We start from the raw sequence: 21,111 nt of genomic DNA on the forward strand, positions 1-21,111 counted from the left end.
TTTGGCTAAGATAGGCATTTTTAAGAAACAGTAGTTTGCCAGCAATACTTTTCCAGCGCAGCAGGGTTTCCATCCTGCATTTTATTTGAAAGTACTGTCATCCAAAACCAGTCGAAAGTACAGAATATTTATGACAGCCAGTTGAAAGAAGCATTCAGATCACCCACAGTGTCCTGTTATTCGGAGCTGAAAAGAGCCATAGCTGCTTATTTTTAATATAGATTTTTGGGTCAGCTGTCAATACATATTTACACAATGATAGGTCTAAAGCAACACAAAAGAAATGTGTACACATAGATCTCTTCCACTGAGTGTATCTAGTACACTACTAAATTGTTATGTCCCTGTGTTTGTTATCCAGTATAATCCTCAGCAACCACCTTTTAATAATTCAAAAGGCAAAACCTACTTCAATAAAAGTCATGGAGATATGGAGAAGAGCTATACTAAGGAAGCAAGAGGAAACCAAAAGACACAAGCGCTAAGGAACAGCAAAGAGACTGTCAAGGGCAGAATGAACGGCAGAGGTAGGAGAGATGAAATGGAAGAAAAAGATGTAGTGAAGGGATGTGAGGGGTAAAGGAAGAGGCAAGAAAATGGAGAGAACAGAAAAATGGGTTACGGGTGGGTGCACTGAAATAAGGTAGAAAACAGAAATTGTGAAGGGGGCGTAAAAGTTGGAGTGAGAATAGGGGAAAAGGAAAGGCAAGCAAAGAATAGCCTTATCCTTTTTTTTATTACTAGTGTTTCTTCTATTCATATTTCAATCTCTTAATCAATTTAATGGATGGTTGCTAGGATAATTTGGACTCTAGCAACCTGATTGCTGAAATTGCAAGCTGGAGAGCTGCTTAGTAAAAGTTGAATAACTTAAAAACCACAAATAATAAAAAATTAAAACAAATTGCAAATTGTCTCCGAATATCACTCCAAAAGTTGTCTCAAAGGTCAACAGCCCATTTAATAATCAATAATGAAAGTATTTCTATCACCATCAGCCACACAGCAGGTGCCATTTGTATGATCAAATCAATGTGCAGTTGTTCAAGACTGAACTAAATGACATAAAGATAAATAATTTTTCTAATAAAATCATATAATGAAGATAAGACATATTTGTGATGCCTTTTTTGCCCTTTCCTCTATTTATATATTGTCTCATTAAATGGCAAATTAAGTCAAACTTTTAGCTTGTAACCGACACTCAAAGTAGCATCTTTTGAGGAGACTACCTTTGGAAATTCCAAGCTTGAATGGCAAATATTCCGAAAACACAAATGTGGGCAAAAACGCATTGCTTGTCTTTCTGAAGAAGTGTCAGATTCAGCAAGTAGGCAACAAAAATGCCTTTCACTCCTGATGTATAAAAGAAAATGTTCTTGGGAAAATGTTCCAAACTCCTGCTGTAATTCTATAACAAGCACACCTACCATTCTATCAATCACAGCAACTGGTAGTTTAAAGCTATTTATTTTATGTAAACCTTTATGCTGTAACCTTCCCATATATGTAATTTCCTGATTTTGCATTGGCAGGTGTGGAAGCATAGCAAAAATTTTCTCTGGGAGGGAATACTTTGCTTCTATCGTCTTTAACATACAACCATATTAGTTCTCACCTAGCAGGCTTTAGAACTGTGTTTCCCAAACTGTGGCCCTCACCGGGGGACCTTGTGGGAAGTCTAAAGACCAGTTAGGGTGATATTTGCTGTCCCATATACTTATCCAACAGTTATATTTAGGTGAGATTCGGAAGGAGTGCTTATTTGCTGTAGCTATGGTTAAAGGAATGGTATCTGTAAGATTCATATGGACTATTAGGGTTCTTGCTCATCTTCATCTGTTCCCCACTAATGTTATTGTTCAAGCTTGTCACAGCAGTTTTCTGTTCAGCAATCATGAAGTGAGCTGAGTGAAGATTCACTCTCTGCACATTTTCTTTGGGAGGTGAGTAAAAACTGACCAAAGTTCCACTGTTCTGAAACTCTCAAGATTAAAATTACTCAAATTTATAGTTGACTGTTTACTCCTTTATGTTTATGTAAACCCATGAACCCACAAGCACAGGCTGGAGCAAGAGCACAGTCAGTCTGCAGATGGAATGTGATTAGCAGGACCCCAATGGGTGAACACTGAATTACAGAACAGAGGATTTTCAGACTTTTGTGTGTCAAGGTGCCTTGTGTTGTTATATTACAGCATGGTCACCCTAGACCATGCATGTCCAAAGTCAGGCAAGGGGGCCAAATGCGGCCCATTTTAAAATTTACACTGGCCCTCAGCCAAGTCCGGACTGAGAATTAAAATAGGCCCTGGCATTTCAGGTACACAGAGGCCCAATCAGCCCACACAGAGGCCCAAACAGCCCCCACCAATACTGACTTTCAATGGGACCTTATAGCAACCCACAGATTGCCAGTCCGGGCCTGCCCTCTCCATTAAGAAATTGATAATAATGTGGCCGGTCAGCACAGTGCAATCAGGAATCGTCTAGGCTTAGCACGTATTGGCACATAGTGACGTGCCACGTCACATACTTCTTTAGGGCTGAAGGTGTCAATAGACATACTGACATGCCAGTACTGTATACTAAAGAAGTATGCAAGAGCAGCGCTTCACTATGTGCCAGTACATGTCTATTGCTAACACCTTCAGCACACAGGCAGCAGTATAAACTAAGTGACAGATCATTTCACTAATGTGCCCAAATATTACTGCTACGGTTATGCGATTCCTTGTTTAAATGAGTTAAATTATGTTAATGGTTTAAAGAATGTCAGGCTGAATGTTCGGCCCCCACACATTTTCACCTCACCAAATCTGGCCCTCGTTGCAAAAAGTTTGGACACCCCTGCCCTAGACAGATCTATAGGGACACTCAAGACTAAACAAAAACTCACCAAAAAAAATCATGATTCAAATCAATGGAGCAGGATCAGGGAGCAGATCTGCTTCTCTCAACCTGCAGAAATACGCAGGATGAGAACATGTGTGCCCATAGCCTAACAAGTTAACAGGCTGCAGCTTCCCCAACCAACCCCGGAGAAGGGACAATCGTGTATCCAAGTAACATCTTTTCCTTAATCTATAGGCAGTCAACATCTCTCACCCAATTTCTAAGGGAGTCAGTGATAAAAGACATTCTATGTACCCTTTGCTCACATTGTACAACTTCTTTTACTACCTTACTAGAAAATGTACCGTTTTGGACCTTTTCAGTTCTATAGTTTATCATTTTAAACTAATATTTACACTTAAAGCAGATAGTATGCCCCGTTTTCATCATTCAATGAATTGGGCTCGTACAAAACATACCTTTTGCCTATTGTTTTAATCAGGAAAAATCTATGGGTTTTTCGTTTTCAGATCAAAAATAAACAAACACAGATTTGTCATGATTAAAACAAGAGAAAAAAGTATGTTCTGTACAAACACGCTTAATAAACAAGGGGGTAAACTGCCCCATTTAATCCCATTTTCAAACAAGATTGTAGAACACACAGGGGTAAATTTATCAAAGAGTGAAGTTCCGCCACTAGAGTGAAATTCCGCAGCTCTTCATTCATTTCTATGGGATTTTTAAAGGCGTATTTATCAATGGGTGAAAGTGAAAGTTCACCCTTTGATAAATATGCCTATAAAAATCCCATAGAAATGAATGGAGAGCTGCGGAATTTCACTCTAGTGGCGGAACTTAACTATTAACTTCACTCTTTGATAAATATACTCCACAGTGATCAATGCAGCTATGTTGGTTAGTGCCAAGTAAGCACAAAGAGTAACAGGTGGGCAGACTAAACACAAGTTTCTAACAATGAAAATAATAGAAATAATAGAAATGCAACCCATGACTATTGCCACATGACTACTCAGCAGTGGAAAATACAGGAGCAATTTAGAAATCAATCACTATACTATTTAATCAAGCTTCTGAACATTTCTAAATGTCTAAAACACAGATTGGGTCCATTTACAAACAAGATTCAGTCTATGGGAAGAAGTGCACTTATTCTACTCCAGGTTGGTCTAAGAATTCATACGTGTGTCATCTGTCAAATAGTAATAAACTCCAAAGCATCTGGATCAATATGCGACTGCTGAATACAGGTAAACATACAAGAACAAAGAGGTCAGTTGCTTTACACACACATCCTTTCAAACAGAAAAGACAGTTTCTTTCCACTTAACATTCAAGATATATATATATATGCGTTTTAAACAACTTCTAATTTTCTTTTTCTTACAACACCCTACATTAAAAGTTTAGTTACAATGTAAGCGTCAATATAATATTTAGCAAATATAAAACTCATGAAAAGAATAAACCATTGTGGTTGTTTTATTTGATATTTTAACCCATATACAAATACAGTTAGAAAAAATACTCAGCATATCGATGGTCCGTGTAATGGAATGGATGTTCCTTTAACAGCTACAACGATTAAAGACAAAGCATGACCATTATGAGTTAGGCGTGTGTTTGTAATTAACCCAGACGCTGTGCTTTCATGCCTTTAGGAAAGCATTCTTAAGTTGGGTTTGCAAGTATTTTTATCACTAAATAGACAGAAAATTCCCCAGAATTCCACTGGTATCATGACTTGGATATGCTGTAGCTTGAGGGCGTGCAAAACTGGCAGCAGTTGAGTCTGAAGAAGTTCAGATCAGCATTTATAAACAGCGCAGCAAAAAATAAATCCTTTATTCTGCATATTTGGTAACCACAGCTATAATCTGTCTATCCCATCTGGGGTCCCTACATTACACAAAAACCAGCTGAGATCATCCGGACGTGAAAGTCACATACATCTCTGCATCTGGTACAAATTAACATTAATGTGGACTTGGCTTTCCATTTTTCCAGTTAAGAAAAATTAAAACTCAACATGCCTGCATCTGAATTTATAAAAAGCCAATTATTTGCCAGCCTTTTCATAACCCAAGGTGCCACTATAATAATGTCAGACTCACGTCCCTCAAGCACCTATAACCAAAAACCTTTGCCTTGCTGATTGGACTGCTGTGGCTTTCCTGTCCTACAGAAAACTTTTATAATGTCAGAATTGCACTGTAATATCCTCAAATAGTAAATACTATAGGAAATTATGACCCCCCCCCCATTGTAAAACATAAGGATATTAGAAGTCAACAATGAGTTTCATGGCCATATAAAAGCACCAGGTTTCAGTTGTATACAGGTTATGTACCTACACTGAGACTTCTAATATCTTAATATTTTAGAACAGGAGTACATTATTTTTTAGACTACACGTATGAGACCAGTTATCCAGAATGTTTGGGACCTGGGGTTTTCCGGATGATGGGTCCGTAATTTGGATCTTCATACCATAAGTCTCCTAGAAAATCATGTAAACATTAAATAAACCAATAGGCAGGTTTTGCATCAAATAAGGATTCATATCTTAGTTTAGATCAAGTATGATGTACTGTTTTATTACAGAGAGAAAGGAAATCATTTTAAAATTTGGATTATTTTATTATAATGGAGTCTATGGGAGAGGGCATTTCCGTAATTCAGAGCTTTCTGGATAATGGGTTTCCAGATAATGGATCCAGTACTTGTACAAAAGCTACTGAGTCACGTGACAGCTGTATCACTAACTGCTGACATTAGTGAACAATGAATTTAACCTGTTCTCCAGAATGCTCGGGACCTGTGGTTTTCTGGATAAGGGATTGTTATTTGGATTTCCATATGTTTCCTTAAGTTTGCTAAAAATAATTGAAAGTATTAATTAAACCCAATAGGATTGTTTTGCCACCAACATGTATTAGTTATATCTTAGTTGGGATCAAGCTATTACTATTTCAGAGAAAAAGGGAGTAATTTGTAAAAAAATTTAATTGACTGAATAAAATGAAGTGTTTATGCGCAATGGGTTTTCCTATAATAGATCCTATACCTGTATTGAAAAAGGGCATATGTTGCCTGAAACATGTGTGGAAAATAAATTTGCACACCAGCAGTAACTCTGCTTCAGCGTCCTGTCTGTTCTCAACTTTTGTGAAATTATATTACTAAATTTTGGTGCCGGGACGGAGCACCAGTGAGACAGTTATAGGACCAGCTATACCCTCCACCGTGTATATATCTACTATTGTGACATCCTATACCTGTACTATAAGTCACCAAGGAGTACCATGTACCATATAAAAGTATGTGTACTTTAATACAGGTCATGAAACTCCGAGGTGACTTTTAACGTCCTCATATTTTACAAATGAGGGAATATTATCTATGATAAAACTTTCAGTGAGTTATGTGACAGCAATGACATTACTAAGCACCAATTATAAGAATATAATTTACAGGACATTCATGGAACATGTTTGTTATATAGTAAATTAAGTACCCCTTCTTGTAAATCATAAGGATATTATAAGTTACTGAGGAGTTTCATGAGCGTATAAAAACACGAGGCCAAAGGCCGAGGTAACTTTTAATATCCTCATATTTTGCAATAGGGGGTACTTTATTATAAAACACAAGTTTCAGTGAGTGTTGTGACATCACTACTCACCATTTATAACTGATGACATCAGTTGTGACATCACTACTCACCATATATAACTGATGACATCAGTACTCACAGTTTACAGATATTCATGGCTTTTGTGTATTATAAAGATATAAATGACTAGTTCTGAGACATTTCCATGGTTTATCTGTTTAACCATTCCTTTTCCCTTAACATAAATATCATTTCTTTCCCGATATTTTCATGAAAGCATCTCAGTAATTATAGTGCTACCTACCCCCTTTCCAGGTTGGACTGCAGTAAAGTCAATAGTTTAAATCAATTACATTGAGTTTTGACCGTCACTAATTTTTGTCACAATGGGATCAGTAGTAGAGTGATTTATTGCTCCAAAGCACTGTTGTCAACGTAAAAGCCAATGTTCAGTCAGTTGTTTCGGTGGCCTAACACCAGTGATGAAGATTGGCTGGAACATTGTGCAGACATTACAATATACACCTGCACCAAAAAGAATAACAAGAGTAACTATTCGGGTTGAGAACAGAACAGATTCTTCTGACATTTAAATGACACAAATTGGGTAGAAATTTAAAAACAAAACAAACTATTTTTGAGAAATTGATTTACAAGTCATATTTAGCAGACTAAAGCCCTATGTCCTAAAGGGTGCTTTAAATGGTGGTGTATTCACAAGAGATACAGACTTAATTAACCTTAACAGAGGGCTTCCGTGAGTATCTAGGAAGAGAGAAGATATGCATTCTCACCAAATATCACCCCAAATGGCATACAAGCTGGGCCCACCCAAACCCACAGCCCTACAGCTTGGAAATCTCTGATGTAGAGGGTCTGAGACAAAGCACAAGCCGAAACAAGTGGAATACTAAACTAAGGCATTCTGTGAAATCAAACAGATAGCACTAGAAAGACATAAGGTGAAAATATGTATATTCATTGCTATATAATTGTCATGAACATTTTTATGCATTTTACTCTTTAAATGATCTCATCATGTCACTTCATATCAGGGTTGCGGTAAATAGAAGGAAAATAGAGTTGTAGGCAAATTTGGTTGCTCGCCACCACTGCAAGTTTTGCAATGGTTTTGTCTAATATTTAATAATGGAGAAGTAAATAAAAATGTGTAGCTATCACAATATGTGGAAATGTGTCCTTCTTTTAATCCTTAAAACCTTTAAACCTTAACAGTTCATGTATATTTTAATTCTTATTCAAGCCCCTCAGATTGGATTGGATTGGATTTTAATTCTTATTCAAGCCCCTCCCAGTGTTATCCTAAAATGCCACATCTAGGAAAAACGTAACATTGTCCTAGTGTGTGAGGTGGCCACGCTGTACTAACATCATTGCATACGAAACGCCCTCTAACAAGAGAATAAAGGTGGCCTTAGACGTTACAATTACTTTCCAGGAATGATTGTTTGTTTAAATATACATGTGTAGAGTTTAATTGTCAGATATACAGGTAGAAACAATAGAATTCTACCTGTATCTGAGGATTCAGCACTAACAATGGGCGATGTTTGGGTTACCTTCAAAGGATATATTGGAGAAACTGCAGGATATAGAACCCATTATTTCTGGACCAAACCTACAGCTACCTTGCAAACCAGTTCAGGCGAGATAGCAAAAATGCTTCCGAAAAATGAAAAACTTTAAAACGTAGCATTTAATAAATACCATTTAAAAGTAAGCAGGGCCATGCCCTCAGCACCACAAAACCAAAACAAAAGTGTAGACCCACTGCCTCAATAGCATATAGACAGTGCAGGACAATTGCCTTAAAACACCACACATTAAAAACTGCAACAAGTGGTAATCGGTGGAGTGAAAAACGCCATGAAGTAGGCGATCATTTAAAGTTTAGGGAGACCTAGTATCAGGTATTCTACCCGCCCCTCAAATTTTTCCCATTCCCAGGAGGACAATTCTGCCTACCTATGTTGGGAACGGATGGGAGCTTCTCCCCCACCGTCCACCTATGCTGCCCGACGCGTTTCGCTGTCAACACGGCTTCTTCAGGGGCATAGGTGTATTCTACCCGCCCCTCAAATTTTTCCCTTTCCCAGGAGGACAATTCTGCCTACCTATGTTGGGAACGGATGGGAGCTTCTCCCCCACCGTCCACCTATGCTGCCCGACGCGTTTCGCCGTCAACACGGCTTCTTCAGGGGCATAGGTTTGGTCCAGAAATAATGGGTTCTATATCCTGCAGTTTCTCCAATATATCTTTTTGTGCGTAATATTATTTTTTCAAACCTGCGGGTGTATTTAGTACCTCTGAAACTATTAGGCTCACCTATCCTTTTGATTTACCTTCAAAGGAGCCCGATCATAATTTTCCAGCCAGCCCAATCGACAAGCCGACCAAGTCTTCTGCCGATATCGGTCAGCTCGTCCATGGCCATCTTAAGATCCTGCATTTATTCAAGAGTTATATATTGCTTAACAGATCCTTACATTGGTTCTTACATTGTATTAAATAGCGTATGATTCTACCTTTACAAAAGGTAAACAAGGTTCAACCAGTCTCAAACTCAAAGCTATGAGGCATGCCATCTGTCTTTATAGAAACCTGAGGTTTTTCCTCCTTACATGGAAGGAGGAAAAACCTCAGGTTTCTACAAAGAGACACGGACTATACTAACCATATTGGTAATGAAGGAGTCAGTCTTAAGTATATTTCTTGGGACATAAGTAACAATAGAACAACCACAATAATTACCATACATCTGATTAGTCCACACAGATAATACCCACATATGCATAAAGATAAAAGCAAGATATGCAAAGCACTGGTATATCCGGGATTTCCTGCCCGCTTCCTACAATATATCCACCAACTGTTTGCTTGAGCACATGCCTCCATCACTGGTTACATTTAGACTTTTTGAATTTGAGAATAGCAAGGCTGGAAGTAACCAAAAACAATCGTCTGACAACAGGCTGCCCAAAGGGGTACAGCAAATACAGAAGCAGTGCTATACATCACCAGTCCCAAGGTCTCACCTCACTGCCCATGCATTCATTCAGGGGGGAGACACAACGCATTCCATGTTTGTCTGTGATCACACAAGAAGAACAGATTGAGTTTCCTAATTACTATAGGCTCATCTTAACCTACTTTCATTTACTTTTTATGTAGCATGCCTCCATGAGCTGGGTATGTAGGCATTTAACGTTACTACATACCTGTGCCCCAGGCATCACTTTCACAAATATGTTCCTCGGTAACATGTGTTAAAAGGTTAAAAGATTTCTGTTGGCTGTGGGTAATATCTCTGAATGTATTGGCGATCATACGATTTTCAGAGGGAGACTTGTCACTAGCTTTTGTCGGACATAACTTTCGTACAATTGCTGTCAGGGGCAGAACATCGGCTGATCTGTTCTTTTGTACTTTATTTGATCGGAATGGTTAGTGGCAGGTCGGGAGATGGGGAAGTCCAATCGTACGATCGGATCTTTTCGTCTGTGGCCAGCTTTAGGATAAATAAGCCATAGCAACCAGAGGGCAGTTTCAGATCTGGCTGTTGCCACATGTGTATGTTTTAAACAGCAGTGGAGATATCACGGATGCCACCCCAAGTGGGTAGTAATAATTATTATTAGCACCTGCCTGGCACTGTGCACCCGGGCCAAAATTTGGTTCATGTGCGTGGTTCCATGCCTGTAACTTCACATAGCACATGCCACACCATGGCAAGGACTAAGACTGAGGGCAAAAACCAATGTGAATGATAAAAAGTCTCAGTAAAAATGTGTCTGTGCTATATAAATTAAGGATTATACATGCAATTTTAATAAAGGAAATTTATAATTACCTACAGTACTAGAGGTACCTTTGCTTGATTTGTGGCTCAATAGCAAAGATTGTATACAGGCATGGAATCCGTTATCAGTAAACCTGTTATCCAGAAAGCTCCAAATTACGGGAAAAGGCCATCTCCCATAGACTCTATTGTAATCAAATAATCCAAATGTTTAAAAATTATTTAATTTTTTTCTCTGAAATAATAAAAAAATACCTTGTACTTGATCCAAACGAAGATATAATGCATTCTTATTGGAAGCAAAACCAGCTTTTTGGGTTTACATAATTTCTAAATGATTTTCCAGTAGACATAAGGTATGAAGATCCAAATTATGGAAAGATCCATTATCTAAAAAAACCCAGGTGCCGAGCATTCTGGATAACAGGTCCCATGATACCTGTACTACTGATCTTATACATCTAAAGAAATAAAAAAAATACACCGGTTCTTGAGTTAAAGGCTGGACACAACCACATTTACCAAGCCCCACAGAAATCTAAGGATGATGCTAAATGAAATAATTGGTTCATTGGAGGAAGTGGTGCATCCTTACGGTCACTGCTGATTTAGATTTAGTGGTAAAAGTCTTCCATACCCAGAACAAGGAATGCCTTGCAAATCTAAAATACTTCTGATTTACAAAGCAATGTTTGTTTAGAAATGTTTAAACATCTTTTAATGATGAACCCTGCAAAATAGGGAAGCTCCAAGTGATTCCAAAGGGAATAGTTTTGGAATGATGAGGTCTTCAAGAACAGAAGAATCCAGCTGTCATGTCGAATTTCAGCTTCACAAGCAATTCAGTGATAAGCAGACATCACAACCCAGTGCACATGCACCACAAATGGCTCAGACACAGATGCAGGATCCCACGACTACAACCCCCAGCAAAGACAGATATGAGTTGTAGCTTTGTCACACAAGTTTGGCCATAAAGTACCCACAATAAGGAAACTACATCTATTAACACAGATATAGTAAATCTCAGCCATGTTCCTCATTATTCAGGACGTAACTAGAATATGACTTTTTTTTTTTTTAATTGCACATCTTGAACCAGAACGGTTTGTAAAAACATTTCAGTATCCCAGATGTACATATGAAAACATTCTGTTTGGATTTAATGCACTGAAACATCAGTATCCTGAAAGGAAATGACTAACATTCTTGTACAGTGAAATAGTATTCCAGGCCCTTAGTAATCCTACAAACGTCTTCACCCTGTGGCCATTTCAATGCAATAAACGGTAAATGAAAATGCAAAGCATAAGGGTGCCACAGGCAGCTGCAAACACATACAACGCAGGAAATGCCAGAAATTTGTAAACTGGCAGCAGTTTAAACTTATCTCTAGAGGGAAAATGTCAGTTTCTTTACAGAAAATAATAAAATTCAAATTCTCATTGTGGTTAAACTACAACATCCATGATCAATGGCTAAGAATGATGAGATAAGCACTTCAACAAAAATGCCACCATTTCTTTGCTAGTCATTAACACTGGGATTCAAAAATAAGGTGTTTTAGCTATTTTTAGCAAAGCAAAGGATCCTCAGCCTGACATTTCTGGCTAAGGATGTTTGGACTACTTAGTGCTGCTGGCAAAGCTGAATAATTTGTGTTTTTCAGAAGTCTATGGAATTTATTTTTGATTCCACTCCTAGATTGAGTAAATCTACCTCTAGCTGCATGGGTTAGTGCAATACCATTTGCATCCCACAACATGTAGTATGGCAGCACATGCAATAACGTTTGTGTCAAGTCTGAAGAATGAATGGCATTTGACTTATAAGTGAGTGCTACACACGCTCTTTCATATGGTAATAAACTGTAGTTTAGGCCTTGCTGGTGTACAATGGGGAAGCACCAAAAATATGCATACTTCACCAGAAAGAAACAGTTGTCCTTAGCCTGACCCATTATAAAAGGAACCCCATGAGGTCTCATTAAGGAGATAGCTCATCCTGGGAACAAACTGCTGCATGTCGAATTTAAGTCCAAATCCTGCAGTGATGATTGTTTACATGACAATTCAGCTAATTCTTTTTGTATAACTTGAACCACCATATTGTACAGCACACAGCATGTACAGCTATATAGCTTTATTAAATATGTAGAGATCAAATGTTTGCACAGCACAAGTCATATAATACATTACAGTTGAGGGGGCCCATAGAGCTTACAATCTAAATTTTACTGCCTGAGGCTCAGGGAGGTGACATGATTAACCAAAGGTCACAAAGAGTTTAATTAGATATATAATACCACTTTAAAACAGCCAAAATACCTGTTCCTGCTAATACCTGCTAACCCTTTATGTTAGAATGGCCAATTCTTAGCAACTTTTCAATTAATCTTCAAAAACATTTTTTTTTTGTTTTTTTTAATTATTTGCCTTCTTCTTCTGACTCTTTCCAGCTTTAAAGGGGGTCTAAAAACACATGCTTTGTAAGGCTACACATGTATTGTTATTGCTACTTTTTATTACTCATCTTTCTATTCAGCCCTTCTCCTATTCATATTCCAGTCTCTTTTTCAAATCAGCGTATGGTTGTCCAGGTAATTTGGACCCTAGTAACCAGATTTGCTGAAATTGCAAACTAAAGAGTTGCTGAATAAAAAGCTAAATAACTCAAAAACCACAAATAATAAAAAATGAAAACCAATTACAAATTGTCTCAGAATATCACTATCGACATCAGTGATCCCCAACCAGTAGCTCGTGAGCAACATGTTGCATCCCAACTCCTTGGATGTTGCTCTCAGTGGCCTCAAATCAGGTGCTTGTTTTTAAATTTCTGGCTTGGAGGCAAGTTTTGGTTGCATAAAAACCAGATGTACTGCCAAACAGAACCTCCTGTAGGCTGCCAGTCCACATAGGGGCCATCAAAAGCCAATAACAGCCCTTATTTGGCACCACCCACGAACTTGTTTCATGCTTGTGTTGCTCCCCAACTCTTCATCTGAATGTTGCTCAAGGATGAAAAAGATTGGGGACCCCTGCTCTAAATCATACTAAAAGTTATCTCAAAGGTGAACAACCCCTTTAAAAAATGTAAACATGACCAAACACATCAGCAAAATGTAACTTTGTCAGAGAAATCAGCCATACAACAAATGTTGTATTTGTTGTGGTTCCAGTGTGTTTATACACACTGGAACCACAACAAATACAACATTTGTTGCTGAAAGTAAAGGGAATGATGCATTTCCTTAAAACAGGAAAATCATTATTGGGGAGAAAAAAGAAAAAAAATATATATAACACGTTGCAGCCACGTTTTTTTCGCCCTCTAGTTCTCCCGTGCACCATCAGTTCAACTCTTGCACCAATGCTAAACACCCGAGCAGAACTGTGCCCGGACATAAACAGAATGACTGAAGTGTTTGGATGAAGCTCCCTCCATATTTATATATTATCGCAGCTGTTTCTTCCAAGACATGAAACCTTTTCCAGCCAACACGGGGGTTAAACACATTTAAGGTGGCATAATTAAAAGCTATTGGGGCAGGTACAGTCGTGCCAGGAGCAGAACTGGTGGAATAGACAGGGGGCAGCCATTACTGTCACATTTCCATTAGGCAAAGCTATAAGGGGAACATTTGTCAGACAGCCTTTAATAGGGTATTTCACGCCTCAGTGCACTGATCACACTAATAGTGCTCAGAGTGGAACGGCTGCCACATGAAAATGCCCAGTGATCTTTCACTTACACAGATCTGCAGCTCAGGGTTTCCGGATTTGTGATATTGTGCATTTCACACACTTGCCTAAAGCACTGGTGTAATTATTACCAGAAACACAGTGTGTATATAAGTTCAGCCCTGGTGTAATTATCCAGTCAAGCTGCAGTCAGAAGGGCTCAGACTCCCAGGCAGACATTACACATGTGCTAAGTCACAGCATCCCTAATACAGCTGCAAGTCCCTTGGTGAAACATCATTACTGTCCTGCTTGTGATTGTGTGTAAGTTCTGTCTGTGACTGACAACATGTGCACAAATGATCTACAGGGCTGCCCAGTGCCAGGAAGATGGTGCCTAATAATGAGCAGTTGCAGCAGGACAGACCGTGTGTATTGAGCTGTTGGCACGGGCACTGCTTGGCAGGGTAACACATTCCTAGTCTCTGACAGCAGCCCTGCCTCACTAGCCACTCACGCAAAGAAGAACTTCCTAATGAGAGACTAGCGATGGCTTCCCGGGATGCCAGACACACAGCAGTCACTCCAACATGAAGGAAACTCACTTACTTGTATCCTCGGGGTGAGCGCACCAATCTGCATGGCCATACAGGGGGAAGTGTATCCTTGGGGAAGAAGGGAAAAGTGAGGAAAGTTTCCCACTCCCACAGTCTGTCAGTGCCTTACAGATGCCGATTGTGTGTTTGCTTGGAGCCGAATGAACGCTCCACACTGGCTGGATCCTATCGCTGCACATTCCCATCCCCATCCCCTCCCTGTGCCTTAATCCCACCCCCTGCCCTGCCTCCCTCGGCTGCCTCAGGCTCAGCAGAGAGCTGTTTTGTTTTGGTTTTTTTTTTTTTAAAATCAAGAACATGCTTTATTGAACCTTTACAAGAGAGAACATAGTAGAAACTAACAACCATTTCTATTTTTTTTTTTTTTTAATTTTTTTTTTTTAAATCCCAGCAAGGATGGTGAACACTATAGGAAAGCAGGATGACTACACTGAGGGGCATATTTATTATGCTGTGTAAAAAACGGCGGGATAATACACCACACATCGGCAGGCTTCGCCGTGTAAAAAAAAAAAACGGCGTAAAAACCGGTGTCAAATGTTTACGTGTTTTTTTTTCTTAGAGTGACTTCCACCGGGAAAATAACGGTAGCAAATCTGGCATTCGCATGGCGTAAAATTATACACACACTGCAATATTTTACACATCTTTTTACAACTTTTTCATTTTACACAGTTTAATAAATATGCCCTGAGAGTTGTTTGCTTGCAGCAATCTAGCAGCATATCTGTGTATAATTTTCCAGAAATACCCTACATTTAAACGTGAACGTCAACCCAAAAAATTATTTTTGCCATCATTTCGAAGGCATTTCACAATATACATTCATTACAAATTTTCTATGGTTTTTAAGTTATTTGTAAATGTATTGCTATTGAAAGCAGTGTTTGTCCCTTTCTATTCTCTGCCCTGGTGGCTGGGGTTGCCACCTGGCCTGTATTTTACTGGCATAGCCGGTAAAACACCAAGGCCGGGGCCGATATTACAAATTTACCGGCAATGCACTGAATCCACTATTTTGAACCCCCGAATCCTTCGCGAAAGATTCAGCCGAATACCGAACCGAATCCTAATTTGCATATGCAAATTATGGGTGGGAGTGGGAAAACATTTTTTACTTCCTTGTTTTGTGACAAAAAGTCACACGATTTTCCTTCCCGACCCTTATTTGCATATGCAAATTAGGATTCGGATTCATTTCGGCCTGGCAGAAGGATTCGGCCGAATCCGAATCCTGCTGAAAAAGGCCGAATCCTGGCGGAATCCCGAACCGAATCATGGATTTGGTGCATCCCTAGTAAAAACCAAGAGTTAAATGTAAACTGCTTTACATAGCAATTGTTTTTACAAATAACTTTAGAAGCACTGGACATTTTTAATAAATATTTATCGGAAAGTTGCTTAGAATTAGTTTTCTTTTATTAGACAAATTTTTATTTTGGTGTTGACTTGCCCTTTAAAAGGAGTTTTGTAGTTAAAGTACAAATCATATCATAATAATTTTAATGTGTCTGTCTGTGCATCCATCTTATTGTTAGTGCGTCTAACCCCTGTGGGTCCAAACTATAGACGTACAGAATCCAGAACCACCCATATACAGCTGTATATTTTGTAAAGTTAACAATTTTGGATCAGATAAATCTGTTTTACCAACATATGATTTCCATGTGGGAGGGTTATAGAGAGAACATCCTGTAGGCTTGTGGTTAAATATTTGTTCCTATTTTTTTGGCGTTCTTATAAAAAAAAAGCAACTAAATTGGTTTGTTCTATCACAGTAGAAGGCAATGATTATTGGAAGTGAATCAAAGCAAAGCTCTTGACAAGTTATTGTGCCAATGTCACTGGTTTACCTAGGCACCTGTGGGTCCTGGTACAAAATTTTGCAACTGCCTTGACGCTCCTAATGTCAGTGGGCCTCATGGGGCTATCGAGGCAGGCTCTGGTGCAGTCACACCCCAATGCAACCCCATCGTTTAAGTCACTGGTGGTCCCCAACCGCCATGCATAATAACCATCAGATTCTTCACTCTAGGCCCTCTAGCACCTAGGTTATAGGGTTTGAGTAGATAGTATACTTGTGAACATTTCTATAAATGCTCAACACATAGGGGCCCATTTACTTAGTTTGAGTGAAGGAATAGAAGAAAAAAACTTCGAATGGTTTTTTTTTGACTACTTCGACCATCGAATGGGCTACTTCAACCTTCGACTACGACTTCGAACTAAAAATCGTTCGACTATTCAACCATTCGATAGTGGAAGTCCTGTCTCTTTAAGAAAAAACTTCGACCCCCTAGTTTGCCACCTAAAAGCTACTGAAGTCAATGTTAGCCTATGGGGAAGGTACCCATAGGCTTCCTAAGTATTTTTTGGTCGAAGAAATATCGTTCGATCAATGGATTAAAATCCTTCGTATCAAACGATTCCAAGGATTTAATCCTTCGATCGAACGAATATCGCAAAATTCGGGTTAATTAACCCTCGATATTCGACCTTATGTAAATTTGCCCCATATTCTGGCAAACTTACATTCACAGTGCAATATTGCATCAATATGATGTGACACATTTAAAAACTATGACAATAATTTGCTAAGAAATGCAATGATATTGTAAAGTCCTTTAGTACCAGCAATTTAATTGGCCTAGAGCAGGCACAAATGAAAGCAATTGTTTGACTGGTTGACGTACTTTGCACAGGTCTGTGGATGTAAGATAAGAAAACACAGTGGCGTAACTAGATGTTGCTGGGCCCCACAGCAAATTAATTTTAGGGCCCCCAACATATCCAGTGTTTGTCCTGTTTTAACAATATATGTTGAAATTTCTCATCAATGAGAGCCTCATGGGGCCCCCTGTACCTCATGGGCCCCCCTGCAGCCGCAGGGTCTGCTTCCTCTGTAGTTACGCCCCTGAGAAAACAAGAGTGCAAAGGCAAATAAAGGAACATACAAATAAAATGCATATATAAACATATAAAGTAAATAGATCTTGCACACTGAAAAAAGCATAGACACAAAGGTGGTATTGCAAACATGGAAGGATGCATCTAAATTTATACAAAACATGCATCATATTTAAATGATATACAAGTTAATGACAGTTTTCAGAAAAAAAGAATGTATACTGTACATACCACCTAGCAGGAAAAATGTATAGATATGAAAGCAGATACTTCAGGATGGAGAATTGCACCAACAATTCAACAAGAGTGCCTTTATCAAGGAATGAATCTTTAACATAGGTGGAATTATATATATATATATATATATATATATATATATATATATATATATATATATATATATATATATATATAGACTTGCTTGAAGCCGGCACAACACGTCTATGGGTTTAATGTGCCTGGGTGTAAAATGCAAACAATAAGATCCCTGTCCCGAATAAGGCATGCGCTCACAGGTCTTATCCAAGGTGAAAAAACGGTGTTTATTCAGCAAAAATCTGCTCTAACGTATCTGCTAGCCCTCTAGCCTTTCTCACTGGTGAAAAATTGGTGTTTATTCAGCAAAAAACTGCTCTAAAGTTTTGGCTAGCCCTCTAGCCTTTCTCACTTTCTCACTTTGAAAAAGGCTAGAGGGCTAGCCGAAACCTTAGAGCAGTTTTTTGCTGAATAAACATTGTTTTTTCACCTTGGATAAGACCTGTGAGTGCATGCCTTATTTGGGACAGTTATCTTATTATATATACACGCAGTATGGAATAAAGCATTCCTGGGCCAGCACTTCCCTTGGTGAAATAAGTGTCTTTTATTTCTACACACATTTTTTTCAGTGCTCCAACATTTCGGTCCCTCTTGGGACTTGAAAAGGTACCCAGAAATGCTTTGTGTTTTTCCTTAGTTTGTATTTATAGTTAATCACATGTGCTAGGAATTAGGATCATCCTCCAAACCCACTATGGAAGATCTCCTCTCTAATGACACACATCCTTCTTTAGCTGTTTTTACCATGTATGCTCAGGTCGTTTCCCACTGCATTTCCAGAGCAGGAACATTCACATGAGTACATAAATTCCCCCAAGTCTACTGATAATCTCATATATAATTACCCCTCACCTTACACACTCTTCCTTTTAATAGCATTAGATCCCTTCCACACATTCAGTTATTTAAGCTTCTTATTTCATATCAGTTTCATATCAGTTATTTAAGCTTCTGATTTCATATCATATCATGTTTGATACCTCATTATTGGTTTAGTTCATATAACTCAGTAACACCCTAGTGATAGGAGTGATTAACATTCTTACCTATCAAACCAATAGAAGATACTCCTTGGCAATACTACCACTATATGTATGTATATAATGTACATATAACTTTATTTGTAAAGCGCTGTTAGGGAGCTGCAGCACCATACAATGCATAAAAGTACAATATATAAAAAGTACACACAGGGAGGACAAGTCACATAAGAGATACAATAAATAGGCACAGTACACAGAGCATACGAACATTTAGCTTAAATGCTATGGAGTAAGAGACACGGTAAGAAGGAGGTTCCTGCCCAGTAGAGCTTACAGTCTAAGTGTATAAAAGGCTAATATACCAGCACACATTGGAAGGGGAAAAGTGCACAAGGTAAAGGCATTATCCAATAAGTACCAGGATTAGATTAATGTTCTAGTGCTCCAAAAGGTAGACTATTAGTTTTTTTCTTGAAGGGATTGAGAGAGCACTCCTTACGGAGATATTCAAGGATGGCATTCCAGAGTTAAGGAGCAGCAAGATAGAAGGGTTTAAGACGAGAGGTGGCAGCGGATGTAAAGAGTATGAAACACAGGATAAAAAGAATCACACACATCTACACACACACAAAAGAAAATGTGGACTAATACTTGTATAAATTATTGCGGTGTAATTACAGAGTTGAAAAACTATAAATAGTCAAACAAATGCAAATTCTCAAAAGGATGATTCTTATCTACACTGAGTAATGAAGCATATAACGGGAGAAAGAATGAATAGGCACCTGTTCTCAGTTGCACCGATTATATGCAAAACTCTTCCATGCTTGAGGCAGACTCCGGGCAGGGAACTGATAAGATAAATCAGAGGTGAAGTAGCCAGTAAAGCAAAACAAGTCAGTGAAGGTAGAGCTTGTTATTTCCTGATGCATTCACATTCTAGTTCATGTCCTATTACATTTTAACTGGGGATCTATTTTCTGTTTTATTTTCCTGTCTGCATAAATGACTTAATATGTTTCTTATGTGCCAGTATTATTCTCAAAATGTTTCTTTTGGTCTAGGCAACATAATTCTTCTTACTTTATGCTGTTTTACAGCTACCCCAAAGAGTGTCTTCTGGAGTAAGGCAAGATAAAAGGGGCACGGCAGTTTTATCAATTTTCAGTCTGTTAATAAGACTTCTAACAGTAGGATTTTGCCAGGTAACACCCTGGCACAGCTGCAGAGTCATTAGTCAGCTTGCTAAAATGTGGGGTAATATAATAGAGAGTTGCAAAGCTTGCTCCAGTACAGCATTAGTACCAGAGGATCTCCCAATGGGCCCAGCCCCTAGTTGGTCCCATTTTGTGAAAATTCCCATTAGCCCTTTCTTATTTACACCACAAACCTTCATAACCTCTATACCATTTGTTACTGTCTATATCAAATTGTTGTGTGAGTGGGACCATGAAGTGAGGTTCTCTAGTGGACCTCAGGATACTCTACGGCAAAAAATCAATGTTAAATATTATATTTAAACTGGTTACCATTAAATGATTGACTGGTATTGGTTATGAGAACCCAAAGCAACTTGGTATTAGATTGCTGGAAAGGGACTTCACAGCTACTTATGGTATTGACAGCAAACATATCTTTCTATTTTGGTAGTACAAACTACAACTTTCCCTGTCTGATGTTGGATGCTCTTCATCTATCTATAAAACTGTATTAAAGTAAACGTGCGCTTCTTGATCTATAAAAATACATCCTTTTTTTTGTATCATGCCAATAGTGATAGATAGAACAGTAAAAATAATGCTTGATGCCAATGTAGTTAATAGGAAAAAAGATAAAAATATAGGAAGGCCATCCTATAAAAAGGTGGCAACTCTAATTACAAATAATTCCAGAGCACCTTAAATTGCTTCAGACTAATTTTTCGGAGCAAAAAAATGCCCTTTCCTCAAGTCCTGCATTGCCAGGAATTATTTGTGATCTACATGATATGAGGTGGCTTATCCTGTCTAATAAGCGCTGGGTGTAAAGTTTTAGATATTAGGGGGCACATTTACTTAGCTCGAGTGAAGGATTAGAATGAGAAATGCTTTGAATTTCAACTGTTTTTTTGGCTACTTCGACCATCGAATTAGCTACTTCGACCTTCGACTACGACTTCAAATCGAACTAAACATCATTTGACTATTCGACCATTCTATAGTCGAAGTACTGTCTCTTTAAAAAAAACTTCACTACCTAATTTGCCACCTAAAACCTACCGAGCACCAATGTTAGCCTATGGGGACCTTCCCCATAAGCTTTCCTAGCAAT

General features: G+C 38.5%; 1 protein-coding gene across 3 annotated transcripts in view; it reads right to left on the reverse strand.

Annotated features, from left to right (window-relative positions):
- Positions 1 to 14,792, reverse strand: part of frmd6.L (FERM domain containing 6 L homeolog) — a 51,713-nt gene extending 36,921 nt beyond the window's left edge. Inside the window, exons 1-3 of one of the 3 annotated variants that reach the window (XM_018230538.2) lie at positions 14,586 to 14,792; positions 8,837 to 8,937; positions 6,777 to 6,997 (exon numbers count right to left, since the gene is read on the reverse strand). The gene's annotated coding sequence lies outside the window, so the exon portion shown is untranslated. The remainder of the gene's footprint in view (positions 1 to 6,776; positions 6,998 to 8,836; positions 8,938 to 14,585) is intronic. The other 2 variants (XM_018230539.2, XM_018230537.2) reach the window with 2 other exon arrangements.
- Positions 14,793 to 21,111: the final 6,319 nt, after the last annotated feature.

This window comes from Xenopus laevis, chromosome 8L, assembly GCF_017654675.1.
Source record: "Xenopus laevis strain J_2021 chromosome 8L, Xenopus_laevis_v10.1, whole genome shotgun sequence".
NCBI lineage: Eukaryota > Metazoa > Chordata > Amphibia > Anura > Pipidae > Xenopus > Xenopus laevis.